The 18,789-nt window shown below is 52.1% G+C and overlaps 1 pseudogene; it reads right to left on the bottom strand.

The window, feature by feature from the left end:
- Nucleotides 1-2,148: 2,148 nt before the first annotated feature.
- LOC119326008 lies at nucleotides 2,149-18,350 on the bottom strand (annotated as a pseudogene).
- Nucleotides 18,351-18,789: the final 439 nt, after the last annotated feature.

Genomic DNA, 18,789 nt, shown 5'->3' with positions numbered 1-18,789 from the left:
TTAGTCTTATCTTGCACTCAAGTAGATCACAAGAGCCCTGGCGGTTTACCGCAGGGCGGGTCATAATATCGCATATATAACCACTAATGTTTAAAACAGTTTATAGATAGGGCTCATTTAACCATAATAAAAATATCATACATGTGATATTGAATCGTACTGCCGGCTTATGATACCCATGAAGTAAGGGTGATAACCCAAAACTTAGAAGCCAATACTTCCAAGTATTTAATATCATCATATACTCACGACTTATCCTCCAAAGCATGATCGGGTTAACAAAAACCACAGGTATGCTTCAAATATCAGCTGTGAGAGTTGAGGCTACATGGCCTGAATCACATGAAACCATATGTCAAGATGAACCCAAAAAATGTTCAAAAAAACCAAGCAAAACAAAAAATGAGGCTTTTAGAAGGTTTTGGTGAATACACCTGGTGTTTCAAACAAGCTCACAAGGGTAGTAATGCTATGTTCTCTTTGGTGAATACACCTATGTTTGAACAAGAAGCCCCCAAGTGATTGTGGCCTTGGGCCGATCAAGAGGGATATTCATAGCTATGCTTTGAATACGAGCAGGAAGCCCCCAAATGATCGTAAGTTTTGGCATTGCGCCGATCAAGAGGGGTATTCACAGCTATGTTTCGAATACGAGCAGGAAGCCCCCAAGTGACCATAAGTTTTGGCATTGCGCCGATCAAGAGGGATATTCACAGCTATGCTTCGAATACGAGAAGGAAGCCCCCAAGTGACCATAAGTTTTGGCATTGCGCCGATCAAGAGGGATATTCACAGCTATGCTTCAAATATGAGCAGGAAGCCCCCAAGTGACCATAAGTTTTGGCATTTTGCCCATCAAGAGGGATATTCAGAGCTATGCTTCGAATACGAGCAGGAAGCCCCCAAACTGCAAACGGCCAAGTAATTGGAATCATCCTCAGTTCTTGAGCCGGCACGTGAGCTCACCGTGAAAATTCCTAACAAACATCACATTTACTGACCAAATCCTCTACATCAACATGAGCCGTCAGCCAGTAAAATCCATGACGAAAAGCTGTAGCCACAAGAGACTTTGAACCGGCATGATGACCACAGTCTCCTTCATGAATCTCGCGAAGAATCTCACGACCCCCTTTAGGAGAGACGCAACGTTGAAACGCCCCAGTAACACTGCAATGGTGCAGCTCTCCATTAGCAATTGTCATTGACTTAGACCGCCGGGTTATTTGTCTGGCCAAGGTTTCATCCTCAGGTAGCTCACCCTGGGTCATATAAGCCAAATATGGAACTGTCCAATCAGGAATAGCATGAAGAGCCGCCACCAATTGCGCTTCCGGGTCAGGAATAGCCAGATATTCCTTTGTAGGCAATTGACAGAAGGGTTATGTAGAATATACAAGAAAGTGTTAGGTGGCACCGGGTTATGCTGGGACCCTAACCGGCTTAAGGCATCAGCCGCTTCATTTTTCCTGCGATCAATGTGTTCCACTTGATAACCCTTGAAGTGCCCAGGAATAGTGTCAACTTCGCGACGATAAGCTGCCATGAGTGGATATTTAGAATCCCATTTGCCGGATACTTGCTGAGCCACCAAGTCTGAGTCACCGAAACATCTCACCTGGCTTAAATTCATCTCCTTAGCCATCCGAAGACCATGGAGCAAGGCTTCATACTCAGCTGCATTGTTAGTGCAGGGAAACATCAACCTTAGAACATAACAAAACTTGTCACCTCGAGGGGAGGCTAAGACAACTCCAGCCCCCGAGCCCTCCAGTTGCCTGGACCCATCAAAGTGAATAGTCCAATATGTGTTATCTAGCTTCTCTTCAGGCATCTGTTGCTTCGTCCAGTCATTGATGAAATCCACCAATGCTTGAGACTTGATGGCCGTGCGAGGCATATACTTCAAACCGTGAGGTCCAAGCTCAATGGCCCACTTGGCTACCCGACCTGTGGCTTCTCTGTTTTGAATAATATCCCCTAAAGGAGCAGAACTAACCACAGTGATGGGATGACCCAAAAAATATAGCTTAAGCTTCGACTGGCCATGAACACCCCACATACAAGCTTCTGCCAGTGCGGATATCTCTGCTTGGACTCAATAAGCACCTCACTGATATAGTAAACCGGTCGTTGACCCGGATATTCCTTGCCTGCTTCCTTCTTTTCCACCACAATAGCTACACTGACAGCCCGGGCATTAGCAGCCACGTATAATAACAATGGCTCCTTATCAATAGGAGCAGCGAGGACTGGCAGCTCAGCTAGCTATTTCTTCCAAGCTTCAAACGCGTCATTAGCAGCATCACTCCAGACGAAGTGATCTGTTTTCTTCATCATCCGGTACAGTGGTATAGCCTTCTCACCCAACCAGCTTATGAACGGGCTTAAGGCAGCAATACGACCCGCCAGACATTGAACATCATTGATACACGCCGGCTTTGCAAATGAGGTAATGGCCTTGATCATCTCCGGGTTAGCTTCAATGCCTCTGTTAGAAACCAGAAAACCCAAAATTCTGGTGCCGTTGCACCTACTGTTGATGCTTCTTTGGCTCCTGCTACTGCTACTTGTGCCGAGGAGGATGACAATTATGCGCGCGATTACGAGGATGAGGTTGATCAAAATCAGAACTACATGCAACCACCAGCACTAGGTCATCCACATGCAAATAATCGCAATGGTAGTGCAGCACCACCACCTCAGGTACGAGATTATGACCATGTTCCTAAATTGAAATTGAATATTCCACCATTTTAGGGTCGATACATTCCTGATGTCTATCTTACTTGGGAGTTAGAAACTGAACAACGTTTCACATGCTTACAATATCCTGAGGATAGACTTGTTGATGCTGCTGTTTGTAAATTCACTAGCTTTGCTTCTGTTTGGTGGTCTGATCATTGTAGATTTTATCCTATTCCGGCTACTTGGGCTGCTTTGAAAACTACTATGCGTACTCATTGGGTTCCACCATATTATCAACGTGAATTGCTTCAAAAATTGTAGCGTTTAAAACAAGAAAAAAATTCTATAGAGGAATATTATCAGGAATTGCAAACTGTTATGATTAGATGTGGTATTGTTGAGGATAATGAAGCTATGCTTGCATGTTTTATGGGTGGATTAAATAAAGAGATTCAGACCATTTTAGAGTGTAAGTAATATCATAATATCACTCGTTTATTCCATCTTGCTTGTTAAGCTGAACGTGAAGTGCACGATCGGCACGCATTGGCGCGAACTAACTTTTCTGCAGGTGGATCGTCATCATAGACACCGTGTTCATCCTGTACTTCCACTTCACCAGCACCTCCATTATCTGCTTCCTCTAGCTGTGATACAAGAAAGCAGGCACAACCACCACTATCTACCAAGACGACACCCACCGAGGCTGCACAGAGCTCTTCTTCTTCCATGGCATCAACAGGGCACACAAGTGATATTGTTTGTCGTCGTTGTAAGGGAAGAGGTCATTATGCGAGAGAATGTTGTCGGATTTCGGGTTCCGGCAGACCCTTGAGGTTCGAACTCTGGGGTGCGCACAAAGATCTTTCCCCTACCAGCTCACGTCTCGAAGTCTCGCAAAGGAATCTAGGCTAGAAAGAAGAACACACAAGGGACACGAGGTTTATACTGGTTCAGGCCACCATTGCGGTGTAATACCCTACTCCAGTTTGTGGTGTGGTGGATTGCCTCTGGGGTTGATGATGAACAATACAAAGGGAGAGCAACCTCGCGAGGGGCTGTTCTTGAGCTGGTGCAATGAACTGCTTGGGGAGTTCAGTCGCCTCTCTCTAGTCTATGCGCAATCTGGATCCGATCCGCTCCCCCCTGTGGTGGCTAGCACTACTAGGGAAAAGCCTATACACAGAATCTTAGCAGCAGCGAGGGTTAAAAACCCTCGCTACTGCTACTTACTAGTAGCGCAGGTTTTTAAACCTCACTACTACTAAGTTGATAGCAGTAGCGCGGGTTTATAACCCTCGCTACTACCAAGCGGTCTCTACCGTGCCCCCCGGGACATGCCATAGTAGTAGCGCGAGTTTTTAACCCTCGCTACTACTAAGTTGATAGCAGTAGCGTTGGTTTTTAGCCCTCGCTGCTACTAAGTGGCCCCTGGACCATGCCATAGTAGTAGCGATGGTTATAAAACCGCGCTACTACTAAGTTGATAGTAGTAGCGCAGGTTTTTACCGCTCGCTACTACTAATCGTCTGCCATAGTAGTAGCACGGGGTATGGCCTGTTTGCAAATTTTTCAAACTCTACCCCCCCCCCCCTGGTGGATCGCCTTTTCAGTTTTAAAAAAAAAGTAAAAGAAAATGATGAAAATGTCAAAAAATAAAAGAAAATAAGTTTCCCATGTGATATGTGGTCTAGTTGTTGGGAAAATTTGCAAATATGAATTTCGACTTTATTTGCAAAATCTCTCGAGAATTTGTAAAAATGGGCATAACTTTTGCATACTAACTCGGATGAAAAAGTTTTTTATATGAAAAATCATCTACTCGAAAAGTTACATCCAAATTTAATGGGGTAACGTTGTTAAACATTTTCAAAATCCTCAAAAACCTAACAGAAAAAAAGTTACGGGGCTTTTAAGATCTGGAGGCAAAAAAATCATCAAATTTCAGTTTTTTTTTATTTTTGTTAAATCTAGTCAAACTATGGTCAAACTAATTATTCAAGAATATTAGTGTTACTAAATAATTATTTTAGTTTTTTTGCATTTTGGTCAAATCTGGTCAAACTATGGTCAAACTGTGGTCAAATCTGGTCAAACTATGGTCAAACTACTTATTCAAGAAATATTAGTGTTACAAATTTTTTAGAACAATAGTTTCATACTCAAACAGTGAAATGTGTGACTTCATGCTCAACCAAAAATCTTGAGGTTAATAGGATTGACATCTTACTATTGTGAAAACAACAAGTGCAGACTTGGAAACGAGGGAGAATAGAACCCGGAAGGTAAGCGTGCTCAGGCTGGAGTAGTGAGAGGATGGGTGACCGTCCGGGAAGTTAGATGATTTGGAATGATGAGGGGTGATTAGAGATTAAACTGAGCAGCGATGAGGGGTGATTAGAGATTTGAAGTTAAAATAATTCAGAAATTTGAAAATTAGGGAAAAAATAAAAAAAATCGAAAAAATTCAAAAAAAAACAGATATTAGAGATTAGTAGTAGCGCGGGTTTTTACACACGCTACTACTAAAGGACGTAGTAGTAGTGAGGGTGGCACCCGTGCTACTGCTATACGTTAGCTGTAGCGCCATATTAGTAGCGCCGGCCCCCGCGCTACTAATAGGCCCAAAACCCGCGCTGCTGCTAGGCTTTTCCCTAGTAGTGTAGCTCTATTTATAGAGGGAGGCCCTGGGCCTCTTCCCAAATAATGAGTGGGAAGGGAGCCAACAATTGGCCATTTTGAAGGGGAACGTCTAGTACACTTATCCTGACTAAAGTTGGTCTATGGCTGCCAAAGGCTCTGACGATGACGCCGTCCTGGGCTCCACATGACCTCCATCTTGCCGTTCTGCTGGTCTTGGTCTTGTTGCACCGAAATGGTAACCTTTGCCTGATGCCTTGGCATGTGCTTGCCCCCTTTGCACTGAAGGGGAAACAAGGACACTACACAGACCGGCGCTCGCCTGGTCTAGATCGTCATGGCTTGCGTCACGGGCTCCTCGCGAGGTACCCTGCCTTGATCTCTCCGCCTCCTCGCGAGCCTGCCTGAGGAGGGTGCTCCCGAGGAAGCTTCCTGTCGTCCGCCCCGCGAGGCTTGGCCCCTCGCAAGGGTCTTGAGCCTGAGATGATGAAGCTGGGCCGCACTGGGCCCCCACTTGAGCCACGCCGCAGGCTGCAAGCAGGCAAGTCTCGGGACCCCCGTTCCTAGAACGCCGACAGTAGCCCCCGGGCCCAAGGAGCGCCCGGACTTGGCTTAGTAGATAAGTGAAGGGGCAAGTGCAAAGCGCCGCGGGGCCCAATAGCCTGCAGCCTTGGGTGCCGCGTGGCGACTGATTGGACGTCGGCGTCTTTGCTTCCCCATGATGCCTCGGCAACCGTCCATCTGACAAAAAGGGGTGTCCGGGCCAGACTTGCCGGCTTCGTTCTTGTTCGCCTTGCTCCAGATCCCCTTTCTCGCTCTTGTCCTTCTTGCTTCCAAAATCCTCCAGATCTGTCTCAGTCCCTTCCATCCGGCAAGCCATGGTGCCTCGCAAGACCTCGACCGAGGCCTGGTACTCGCCGGCTCTGTTTCCTCCGAATGTGTCGGAGAAGAATCTCGCCCTCACGTGCCTGATGACAGTGGCGCAGGGCAACAAGGGAGCGACTGTGCTCAAGGTCGGCTCCGACCAGCCTGAGGGCAAGGGGAGCACCTTCTACCCGCTCTTTCTGAGCGCCATCATTGCCGGTCTGGTGCCTCCTTTTTCTGAGTTCTTCTTTGCTGTTCTTCGTCAATACAACTTTCAAGCACTGCACCTTCACCCCAACTCTGTTCTTCTCCTGGCGATTTTCACCTACTATTGCGAGGCTCACGTTGGCGTCAGGCCCTCAGTGGCCTTGCTGCGTCATTACTTTTACCTCCGGGTTTCTCCTGCCCACATCTCTGGATACTCCAACTCCAATGCCATCTCGAAGCCTGTGAAGAGGATCGAAGGCTTCCGGAGCAAGTGGGTCATGGTGGACGTTGGGCGCATCCACCCCCGACTGGTGCTGCCTACGGGGCAGCCCAAGGCCGTTGATGCGTGGTCTCGCGTGGAGCTTGTCGACCCTCGTGCAAAGGCGGTGCTGAAGAGGATGAACGCGGACCTGAGGCCAGGCAAATTGGGGGCAGCGAAGCTGACCGGGGCCACACTCCTGAGGGGTTCCTGGAGCATTGGGTGGCTCCACTCCGGAAGCACTCGCTCCCATTGTGGAGGCTTGGGGAAGCGGACGCCACCCTTCGCCTGAGATCCGAGGCCCTGGCCGACAAACATCTGGTTGCGGCTCTCCACTCCTTGGTTGGGGGAGACGTGGCGAGGCTGGAGGGCACTCCCGTCCCCCTGTTCCTTCACGGCGACTGGGAGCAGGTGGTGAACGACATGCCCACATTCAACGGTGAGGGGCTGGTGCCCGTAGAAGCTCCCGGAGACCTGGGGGTTTGGCGACAGTGAACGTGTCCTTCGGCGACTCCAGCGGGGGTGAGGAGGAAGAAGAGGAGGAGGAGGCAGAGTCTGACTCTGAGGCGACTGGCGAGGAGTTGGAGGAGTCCTTCCCTCGGTGCAGGTCCCGCGCCCTCCGCTCCATGCCGGACCACGACGAGGCCGGAACCAGGCGAGGAGGGGAGGATTCTCCCTTGGTCCCGAGGAAGGGCAGGTCGGGGCTGGTCCTCCCAGGATCTGCTCTGATCCTGGGGCAGTCTGAGGCCAGCTCCGGCCCTCCCGATGCGCCTTCTGCCTCCGGGCCTCCCAAAGCCGATCCCAGTTGTAGGCTCTCGGGCTTCAAGTTTGGCCGGAGGCTGCTTGAGTCTGCGAATGATGACCAGTAAGTGTTCGATCCGTGCTTTGCTTTGTCTCTGCCGCCAAGGCTTGACGTCTGCATTCTTTTGGCCAGGCCGGCACCCGCAGCAAAAAGGTTGAAAGGGGCCTCTACGGCCCTGCTCAAGACGAGCTCGTCTGCCGGAGAAGTGCCTTCATCTGCGGGGAAAGGAGGCACCGAGGCTCGTGCTTCCGCCGCCCGGTCGTCCTCGCGAACCCATCAGGGACACTCTGGCGTGGAGTCAGTCCCCGTGGCCCCGCTGACTCTGGAGGTGCCTGCGCTTGACGCTATTGCTGAGGTGTCCAAGGCCCAGGGGGCTCCTTCCTCCCAAGCAGTGATCATGCTACCGTCCTCTCTGCCTCTTACACCGGCTCCCATCTCTTCTGATCCCTCTGCCGTCCTAGACAAGCTGCCAACGAACTGAGTCGGCTGCAGGAGGATCTTCAGAGCGCGGACCGCCGCCTGGTGTTCGGGCGCCTGGAGCTAGCTTCTGGCTGGGCCCGTTCTGCCGCCTCCGTCCGGACGGTGCTGAGCCAGGCCGTGTTGGCCGCCGATGGGGAGAAGCGAGCTGCCTGCCAGGCCAAGGCCGCTCGCGATGCTGCCCAGGGCGATGCTGCGGATGCCCGGGGCCGCTGCAAGGCGCTGGAGGTCGAGTTGCAAGGCCTGCGTGATGAGCTCGCCAAGGAGGTCCGCTGCCACCAGGAGAAGGAGAAGGAGATGAAGGCTCGGGAGGCTGCCGTCAAGGACCGGGACACCGAGCTTGATGACCGCCGTGGCTAGTTGGAGAAACTGGAGCAGGCGTTGAAGGCGGAGAGGACCGAGCTAGACAGCAAGGCGAAGGTCCTGGCCGAGGATCGAGTGGCCTTCGCCAAGCTGGAAGAGAAAGCTCGCGCCGCGTTGAAGACGCTCTCTAAGGGAGGCTTGGAGAAGCCGTTGGCTGGTGCAGAGGACGGTCCTGCCGAGCTGCTTCCCTTCCTGGTCCGTGCACTTGAAGATGTCACGGACGGCTTTGGTCCTACGGCCGAGGCCGAGGCGCGTTCCCTGTCTTCTGCAGCGCCGACGCGTGTCCTCAGCCACGTCTACCTTCACGACCCCAACATCGACCTCGACAGCCTGCTGGAACCCGTGAGCGGTGACCTTGCCGTTGCTACTGCTGAGGCTGTGAAAGGCCAAGCTGAACCTTTGCTGGGGAGGTTTCGTGCCTTCAGCACCCTGCCCGGGCACGATGCCGCCTGCTCCACGGCCTCAGGAGGCGGAGCCGCCCAGCTTGACTCCACCACAGGCAGCGGCGCCACTGGAAAGTGATCCCTTCGCGGCTTCTGTCCTGTTTTAATTCCTACAACATGCACCATGCCTCGTGGAGGCGTTTAAACTTGTGTTTGGAGTTGTGAAACAATCTATGGCTTGTAATATTTGCTTTTGGATTCCCTAGAATTTGCACTTTTCTCTCCTATTTGCCTGTGTTCTACGTCGGCATGGCACGACCCCGCGCATACCTCAGCCGTCGTTAGCCCGACCAGAAACCAGGACGGGACTAAGGAGTGAGGGGCTACGTGGCAAGTTAGGCTCCTGAGTCGTGATGCTCAGGAGTCCCCCTTGACGCGCAAACAACAAGTAGGGAAGGGAGGTGTAGGAGCGGATTCGTTGTTCTACGTCGGCAGGGCCCGGCCCCGCGCATACCTCAGCCGCCGTTAGCCCCGACCGGAAACCAGGACGGGACTAAGGAGTGAGGGGCTACGTGACCAGTTAGGCTCCTGAGTCGTGATGCTCAGGAGTCCCCCTTGATGTTCCAACGAGTTTTCATACCTTAGCTCCGTTCGGGGAGAGGCGCGCGATGACCAGGTCCGAGGGACCTGCCTGGGTGGCATGCGCTCGGGCGTGGCCCGGTCGTAGCCCCCATGTCCAGCCCCCTCACGCGGCACTCCCGAGGGGAGGCGTTGCGATGGTGCCGGACACTGAGCTCTGGGCTCCCTGAGGTTGGTACGGCCGTGGGCCGCCCTCAGTTGTTTATCACCAGAGCGGAGCATAGTGCTTCCGCATGTGTATGGGCATAGCCGCTGCTCGGCAGTGTCGTCAGCCAGTGCGGAGCATGTTGCTTCCACTGGTGCGTGGGAGGGGGCTCCCCTCCGGGAGGAGCCCCCAGGGCGTGTATAGCCCTGCCCTGACACGTGGCCGGCATAGTAGGGCTAGGAGAGGTGTCTCTGGGCACCCGTGAGCCAGCACGGGACTCACAAGGCCCTACCTCGAGGCGGGTTGCGCCTGGCTCTGGGCCTTTATCAATGGTGTGTTCCTACAGGGTGGTTAGAATGCAAATGCTCTACGTCCTCAGGTCCCGGCCCTCGAGCGTGCTCAGCCGCCGCTGGTATGACAGGTCGCAATGCCGTGGGTCAAGGCCAGGGGGTGAGGGCTGGAGAGCCAGTAAGAGCCCATGAGTCGCGATGCTCAGGTACCCCCCTTTTAACATGAAAGCGCTTTGCATAAGAGTGGAGAGGTCCGCGATAAGCAGCAGATGATAACCATGGGAATCAGGTTAAGCGTGGAGGAGCAAATCCATTTCAGATAGATACGGAAAAATAAAACGCCACTCGGTCAGGCCCGAGCAGCTTGGGGATAATGTAGCCCGAGGGGCGCCCCCAACAAGGTAGGTAAAGAGCATAAGGAAAACGGATACATGACGCAGGGACGGACCCACGCGACCTGGGAATGATGCAGCCCTGCGGGCGCTCCTAGCTGAAAATGGAACTTTGAAAGATGTCACCTGATACCGCTGGACATGAAGTGATGCTGAAGTAGCGGACGATGCGTGGTTAGGAAGCCGACCCTCACGAGCTTCCGGGACCTGGAGCCTTGGGAGGCTCCGGGGGCACAGGTGGATCTTCGAGGGCCATCTCCTTCTCAGCCAGGACCGCGCGATGCCTGACCTCCTGAGCCTCCAGAATGCTCCTCAGCAGGCGCTGATGAGCGGCGGCCGCGTTCCGCAGGCCGAAAGGCATGCGAACATAGCTATGAGGTGGACCCTCACAATGCCCCACGCATGAAGGCCAGAGGCGCTCCTGACACGCGGCTCGGTTGAGCCCTCGTACCTTGATGCAGACGCGCAGCCCGCCATCCTCACTTGGATGGGGGGCTGTGGCTGCCGCGCATGACTCTTAACTCCTGTAGCTCCTGAATGTTTCTTGCGATGAACTCCTGAGGGTTTGGCCTTCCTAGCCTCATACCTTCCTAAGGGAAACGTGCTTTGAAGCACGCCTCCAAGTGGTGCCCGAGCGCCTCCCTCGTGACCTTGGCAAAGTCGATGGCTCTCCAAGAAAGAGCCTCGAGCCCTGCCCGAGTAGGGCGCCGGGCACGCCTTCCTATTTGACAGAGGGTGGCGCCCCCTGAATGGGCGTGAATCCTGATGCAACGCCTCTGGAGGTACCTGCCTCGTGATGGCTTGGGCCAGGCGAAGCCTTCTTCTTCTTAGGGACCGCCTCGGGAAGTCTCCCGCTCCTGTGGTCTGGGTCTTCGACTGCCACGGCTTGGAAGGCACGCTCAAGAGAACACACTGCATCCCTTTCCTCACAAGGTACTGTGATGACTCCACCGCTTCCTGGCATCTTGGGGACATTGTAACCATGGTGAGTCACTGCCATGAACTTGGCCAGGGCTGGGTACCCGAGGATGGCATTGTATGGCAGGCGAATGTGGGCGACGTCGAAGTCAATGAGCTCGGTGCAGTAGTTGTTGCGCTGCCCAAAGGTGACTGGAAGGCGAACCTACCCTATCGGAATAGTGGAACATTAGTGACTCCTGAGAAAGGCTTGGTCGGCTGAAGCTGACCATATGGCACTTGGAGATTGTTGAATGTCTCGACGGACAGGACGTTGAGTGCTGCTCTGCCATCGATGAGGGTCCTGGTGACTTGCACATTGCTGATGACTAGGGAACAAAGCATTGGGAGGACTGCCGCCGTTGCCGCGCACTTGAGCTGATCCGCTGAGCTGAACGTGATAGCGCACGCAGACCACCTGAGAGGGCGCGTGGCCTCAAGCTTGGGGAGGACTGCATTCCCCTCGCGAGCAAACTGCTTGAAGATGCGTTGTGAGGCTAGGGCCTGGGCGTCGCCCAAGATGCAAGCGATTGCGCGAGGCTCCTGGAAGCCCCCAGCCCCCTCGTCCTGATGATGGTCTTCATTCCTCCTTGGCGGTGGTGGCAGAGGAGGGAGGCCTGCATTGCCCTGAGGGCGAGTCCTCACGAGGCTGATCCCTCCAACCTCCCTCACAAGGCTGGTCCTGCCAGCGGTCCTCACAAGGTCGGTCACGCGATCCTTGGCGAGGGCCACGATCTTCCCATCGTCCTCCACCTCTTCCTCCTCCTCAGCCATAGCCCCGATCATTGCGCTTGGGGCGTCGGCCGTTATGCCCATCTCGCACGGCCCTGAGCTCTTGGCATTCGTTGGTGTTCTCGGTGTGGAGGTTGTGGTACACGCAGTACCGGCTGCCCTTGGATGACTCAGGGTGATCCCTGCCTTGCTTGGTGTCTAGCTCTGCTGCGAGCATCGCAGCTCCCTTACGCTTCACGTCCTTGACCTTGGGCTTCTTCTCTTGTGGATCAGCAGCCGGAAGCTCGAGGAGGGAGAGGCGCCCTTCCTCAGCCCTAGACCAGTTGGTCGCCAAGTTGAATAGCTCCAGGGATGTGCACAGGTCTTCAGGGACTGCTAGCTCCTCTTTCATCTTGATGTCACGTACGCCATCGAAGAAGGCTGAGATGATGGCTTCCTCAGTCACCCTGGGGATCTTGAGGCTGGCGTTGTTGAAGCGCTGGATGTACTTCTGCAGGGTCTCTCCTGGCTGTTGCTTGATGTGGCGCGAGTCACTCATGGCTAGGGGCCGGTCGTGAGTGCCTTGGAAGTTGGCGATGAAGCGAGTGCGCATCTCGTCCCAGGAGGAGATCATGCCAGGAGCCAGGTTCAGGAGCCGGGTGCGGGCACCGTCCTTGAGCGCCATGGGAAACCAATTCGCCCTGACCTTTTCGTCCCTGTTGGCAGCTTCGATGCCCAGCTCGTAGAGATGTAGGAACTCCGCGGGGTCTGCAGTACCGTCATAGCGAGGAGGCAGGTCCGGCTGGAACTTGTCGGGCCATGCGACGCTACGGAGCTCGGCGGTGAAGGCACGGCAGCCTGGGGTGTCCACCGGAGCTCTCTGCTGATGTGGGGCTTGCTCCTGGGGATTCCCGCGCACCCCTGCCTGGAGCAGCGCGGGGTCTTGATGTGGCGGTGTAGGGATGTGGTCATGGCGCACCGGTGCTGGGAGCATGCGAGCACCTTCTTGGGGACGAGTGTTTTCTTAGCAACTCCTTTCTTGTCGCGCGGGCGCCGGATGCGGAGGGTCTCGTCCTGGGCCCGCGCACCTTGGAGCCAGGGCGCCTTCTTGGGGAGGAGGTGGTGGAGGCACCTCTTGATCCTCGCTTCCTGCGCAGGATGGAGGGCGAGGCAGCGAGAGATATGGCAAAGGGGAGCCCCCTGCGGCACTGACGAGCTCGGTGATGTCGGCGAGCCAGTCCTTGTAGAGTTCCTCGACGGGACGGTAGTGCAGGAGCTCACGCGCCAGGAGCAGCGCTGCATGCGCGTCCGTGGGGGCGCGACGGGCGTGGGATGACGAATCGGCTGGAGTCACCGACGGGGTGGTGGTGCGGCCTTCCCGCTGCACCGAAGGATGCAAGGACGAGGCCTGCTGCTCGTTCCCTGCTGGGCCGTGGCGGTGTAGGCGGCAGGCGACGGGGAACAATGGGGGCGTCCGCCGACAGGAGCCGTCTGGGCGACTCGAGCGGCGAGAACAGCCCGACGCTCGGCGCAGGCTCGGCGAGCATCAGCCATGGATACGACGGAAGATCACACGCGACCAGCGGAAGAAAGATTCCGGTGCACCCCTACCTGGCGCGCCAAATGTCGGATTTCGGATTCCGGCAGACCCTTGAGGTTCGAACTCTGGGGTGCACACGAAGATCTTTCCCCTACCAGCTCACGTCTCGAAGTCTCGCAAAGGAATCTAGGCTAGAAAGAAGAACACACAAGGGACACGAGGTTTATACTGGTTCAGGCCACCATTGCAGTGTAATACCCTACTCTAGTGTGTGGTGTGGTGGATTGCCTCAGGGTCTAATGATGAACAATACAAAGGGAGAGCAGCCTCGCGAGGGGCTGTTCTTGAGCTGGTGCGATGAACTGCTTGGGGAGTTCAGTTGCCTCTCTCTAGTCTATGCGCAATCTGGATCCGATCCGCTCCCCCCTGTGGTGGCTAGCTCTATTTATAGAGGGAGGCCCTGGTCCTCTTCCCAAATAATGAGCGGGAAGGGCGCCAACAATTGGCCATTTTGAAGGGGAACATCTAGTACACTTATCCTGACTAAAGTTGGTCTACGGCTGCCAAAGGCTCTGACGATGACGCCGTCCTGGGCTCCACGATGACCTCCATTTTGCCGTTCTGCTGGTCTTGGTCTTGTTGCACCGAAACAGTAACCTTGGCCTGATGCCTTGGCCTGTGCTTGCCCCCTTTGCACCGAAGGGGAAACAGGGACACTGCACAGGCCGACGCCCACCTGGTCTCGATTGTCATGGCTTTAGTCACGGGCTCCTCGCGAGGTACGCTGCCTTGATCTCTCCGTCTCCTCGCGAGCCTGCCTGAGGAGGCTGCTCCTGAGGAAGCTTCCTGTCGTCCGCCCCGCGAGGCTTGGCCCCTCGCGAGGGTCTTAAGCCTGAGATGATGAACCTGGGCCGCACTGGGCCCCCACTTGAGCTACGCCGCAGGCCGCAGGCAGGCAATTCTGGGGACCCCCATTCCCAGAACACCGACAAATGCAAATCTTAGCGTGTGATGATTGCTATCGAGGATGGTTGGTATGACTCCATGTAGGATCGAAAGTATGTCTAGAGGGGGGTGATTAGACTACTTGACCAAATAAAAGCTTATCCTTTTCCCAATTTTAGTCTTTGGCAGATTCTAGTTATCTTAGCACAAGTCAAGCAATCTTAAGACAATTCAAGCAAGCATGCAAAGAGTATATGAGCAGCTGAAAGTAAACCATGCAACTTGCAAGAATGTAAAGGGAAGGGATTGGAGGATTCAAATGCAATTGGACACACATATGTTTTTGTCGTGGTTCCGATAGGTGGTGCTATCGTACATCCACGTTGATGGAGACTTCAACCCACGAAGGGTAATGGTTGCGCAAGTCCACGGAGGGCTCCACCCAGGAAGGGTCCATGAAGAAGCAACCTTGTCTATCCCACCATGGCCATCGCCCACGAATGACTTTCCTCACTAGCGGTAGATCTTCACGAAGTAGGTGATCTCCTTTCCCTTACAAACTCCTTGGTTCAACTCCACAATCTTGTCGGAGGCTCCCAAGTGACACCTAGCCAATCTAGGAGACACCACTCTCCAAGAAGTAACAAATGGTGTGTTGATGATGAACTCCTAGCTCTTGTGCTTCAAATGATAGTCTCCCCAACACTCAACTCTCTCTCACAGGATTTGGATTTGGTGGAAAGAATATTTGAGTGGAAAGCAACTTGGGGAAGGCTAGAGATCAAGATTCATATGGTAGGAATGCAATATCTTGGCCTCAACACATGAGTATGTGGTTCTCTTTCAGAAACAACAAGTTGGAAGTGTAGGTTTGTTCTGATGGCTCTCTCCACGAATGAAGAGGAGGTGGAGGGGTATATATAGCCTCCACACAAAATCTAACCGTTACACACACTTGCCAAACTCGGTGGGACCAAATTGGGAAACTTGGTCGGACCGATTCAGCAAATCTAGTGACCGTTAGGATTTTCGGTGGGACCAACATGCAACTCGGTAGGACCGATATGGTTAGGTTTAGGGCATAATGTAATCTCAGTGAGACCGATTGCACAAACTCGATGGGATCGATTTTGGTAATAAGCTAACCAGAGAGTTGGTCAAGTAAACTCGATGGGACCGGTTCGCTCATTTTGGTGGGACCGAAATGTTACGAAAAGGAAATAGGGAGTTTCCATTGCAATCTTGGTGGGACCGATCGCTCATCTCGGTGGTACCGAAACGTTACGAAGGGAAACAGAGAGATTACAATCCCATCTCGGTGAGACCGAGATCCCTATCGATGAGATCAATTTGCCTAGGGTTTGTGGCAGTGGCTATGACATCTGGACTCGGTGGCGCCGGTTAGAAATAATCGGTGGAGCCGAGTTTGACTTTTGGTTTAGGTCATATGTGGATGTGAGGAAGTAGTTGAGGGCTTTGGAGCATATCACTAAGCACTATGGAGCAAGAAACTCATTAAGCAACACCTCATCCCTCCTTGATAGTATTGGCTTTTCCTATAGACTCAATGTGATCTTGGATCACTAAAATATAAAATGTAGAGTCTTGAGCTTTTGAGCTTGAGCCAATCCTTTTATCCTTAGCATTTTGAGGGGTCCACTTTTCTCATCCATGCCATGCCATTCATTGAGCTTTTCCTGAAATATTCATCATGGAACTCAATGAGCTATATGTTGTTAGGAATTAGCAAAACCACCTAGGGATAGTTGCACTTTCAATCTCCCCCTTTTTGGTAATTGATGACAACATATAGATCAAAGCTTCGACAAATGATAATAAGAGTGAAAAACATTGTCGCTTTGAGAAGTATGCGGTAAGCAAGAGCTCCCCCTAAATTTGTGCATAGTTTAAGATTTGCTTTGGACTGCAAATGCACAAAGAGTTAGGCTCATGGGTTACTCTTCCATGTCACATACATCTTGGTGGAGCGCTCAAAATGATAATAATTGAATACATGCACTCATCACCAAGCAAAGTGAATGATCATATAGATAAAAAGGATAATGTCATCCAACAAGCATAAATGTAGCATATGATCAAACACATGATCATCCAAGTATCACACAGACATAAAGTATCTCAAACAAGCAAGTAAAGCTCAACCACCAAAGCAAGAGAGAATAAAAATCAACACTCTCTCTCGAAGCCTATGATCTATACATTTTTCTCCCCCTTTGGCAACAAGTTACCAAAAAGCTCATAGAAAATGCATAGCACTAAATCATCTCTCAGGCTTGATCTTCAGGTGGTGGTGTAGAGATGGCCCATTGGATGAAGACTTCAGTTGATGCGGATGGAGCTGGAGGTGTAGGTGCTGGAGCTGGTTGTACTGGAGCTGTAGGAGCTGTAGCTGGCGCAGATGAAGTGGCTCTGGTGTCTGTCACTGGCACTGCAGCTGATCTCTGAGCTCTAGGCACTCTGGCAAATGCATTAGTGGTAGTCTTGCCCTTCCTATCCTGCATATCATCCTGAAGCTGCTCAACAACAGACTGGATCTCAGTTACCTTCACATCCAAGTCATAGAACTTCTGCTCCATGATCCTCTCCACGCTCTCCTGGTTTTGAGTCAAGGTGGCCAGCCCCTTCTCAATCCTTAGAGTGGATGCAATCAAGTAGCCTAGCTAATCTTGTTTGCTCTTCAAAAAGTACTGAGATGCCTCTTCCATTGTTGTCATCTTGGTAGCCTTCTCTGTCCTTGCCTTCTCCTTCTTTGCTTGAGCATGCACAGAAGATGGTTCATCTTCATCCATAACCACTTGGTTGTCCTCAAAGTCTGGATAGCTAGGCATGTGATCCTTATCCAACAAGTATGTGCCAGTGCCCATCTTGGTGTTAATCAGCTCCTGGATCTGTGGGGCATACCCACAACTTCTCTTTTGGTCAGCTACTGTCCTCTTGATAGTCTCAACTATAAGGCTCATGACCTTGAACTTATGTGGCACATCAAATAAGTGTAGCAGATTTATTGCATGGCCTCTGATCATGTTGTGATCACCTGACTTGGGCAAGAGAGTATGCCTGGGATCCAGTTGATGGTTGGCAGTCCTGACAGAAGGTAATGTACTGATCCAAACTTATGTGTTTCAACAGCAGCATCTGGGATCTCCTTGTACATATGTGCCATAGAATTGTGATCCATCTTCTTCTTGGCATAGACATCCAAGTCATCCTCTTTCTCCTAAGGTGCATTGATCAGATTTGCCCATTCTTCAATTGTTGATTGGTACCTAGTACCTTTAGACATCCATACTATCCTGCCATCTGGATAGAAGTGTGCTATGGAGTAGAATTGCATTATGAGCTCATCATTCCACTTTGTGAGCTTCTTCCCAACAAAGTCTGCCACTCCACAAGCACTGAAACTGTCATACACACCAGGATAGTGTTCCTCATTCTCCTTCATGTAGGTCCAATCAACCCACCTCATGTCACACACTATTGGCTTCTTATCCAGCAACACTGTCTCATAGAAATCCTGTTGTTCCTTTGTATGGAACCTGTAGTCAACAGCAGTCCTTCTCCTGGATGCATAAGGATCTTATAACCTCCACTGTCTGAGGCCTGCATCCATTCTCAGCTTCATATTCTCAGCCACAGGATGAGCAACATTATGATCTGGAATCTTTGGCTTCAACTTTCTCAAGACATGCTCTTCATCATCTTCCTCTTCAGCAACAGTTTCAGGCACTGGGGCCTTGTTCTTCTCAGCAGCAGATATGTTCCTGGTATTCCTCTTAGGTGCAGTCTTGGGCTTGGAGGCAGCTTTGGGTGCTCCTTTGGGCTTTGATGATGCATCCCCTGACTTGATAGCATCACCCATAAGCTTCTGAGCCTTGGGTACTGGTGCAACAACCTCTTATTCTTCTTCCTCTTCAGAGTCTCTCCTCATAAAGGGATTGCCAAGAACTTTGGCAGTAGTGGTTCTGACTCTCTTTTTCTTTTTGTCTTGGCCAACAGCTTCATCTTCTGACTCAATAGTAAACTTCATGGTTTCTCCAGTGGCAACCTTCCTAGGTTTGGAAGTGGGAATCCTTCTTGCAGGTGCCTTCTTCTGCACTCCTGGCTTAGTGGTTGCAGCTGAGACATACTCCTTTTTGTGCACTTTCTTCTTGGAAGTGGCCTCATCCTCAACTGCCACATAGTCTTCATCCTCAGATTCTGAGGTTTTCTTCTTTCTGGCCCCGGTGGCAGCTTTGGGTAAGTTGCTTGGGGTGCTTCTGCTACCCTCATTAGAGCTGCTAGAGGGACTAGTGCCCTCACTCATTTGTATCTGCTCCTATGACTTGTTCTGGTTGTCACTTTGATCAGACATGTTGCAAACACTAACTGCAGACCCTGTGAATAGATATAGATGAGATAGAGTGGACGAGCATCACAAAATACATAGGTTTTTGCAAAAGAATGAGTCAAAAACTTAGTTTTAGTTT

This window comes from Triticum dicoccoides, chromosome 6B (genome assembly GCF_002162155.2).
Source record: "Triticum dicoccoides isolate Atlit2015 ecotype Zavitan chromosome 6B, WEW_v2.0, whole genome shotgun sequence".
NCBI classification, from domain to species: Eukaryota; Viridiplantae; Streptophyta; class Magnoliopsida; order Poales; family Poaceae; genus Triticum; species Triticum dicoccoides.
This window is presented reverse-complemented; position numbering and strand designations above follow the sequence as displayed.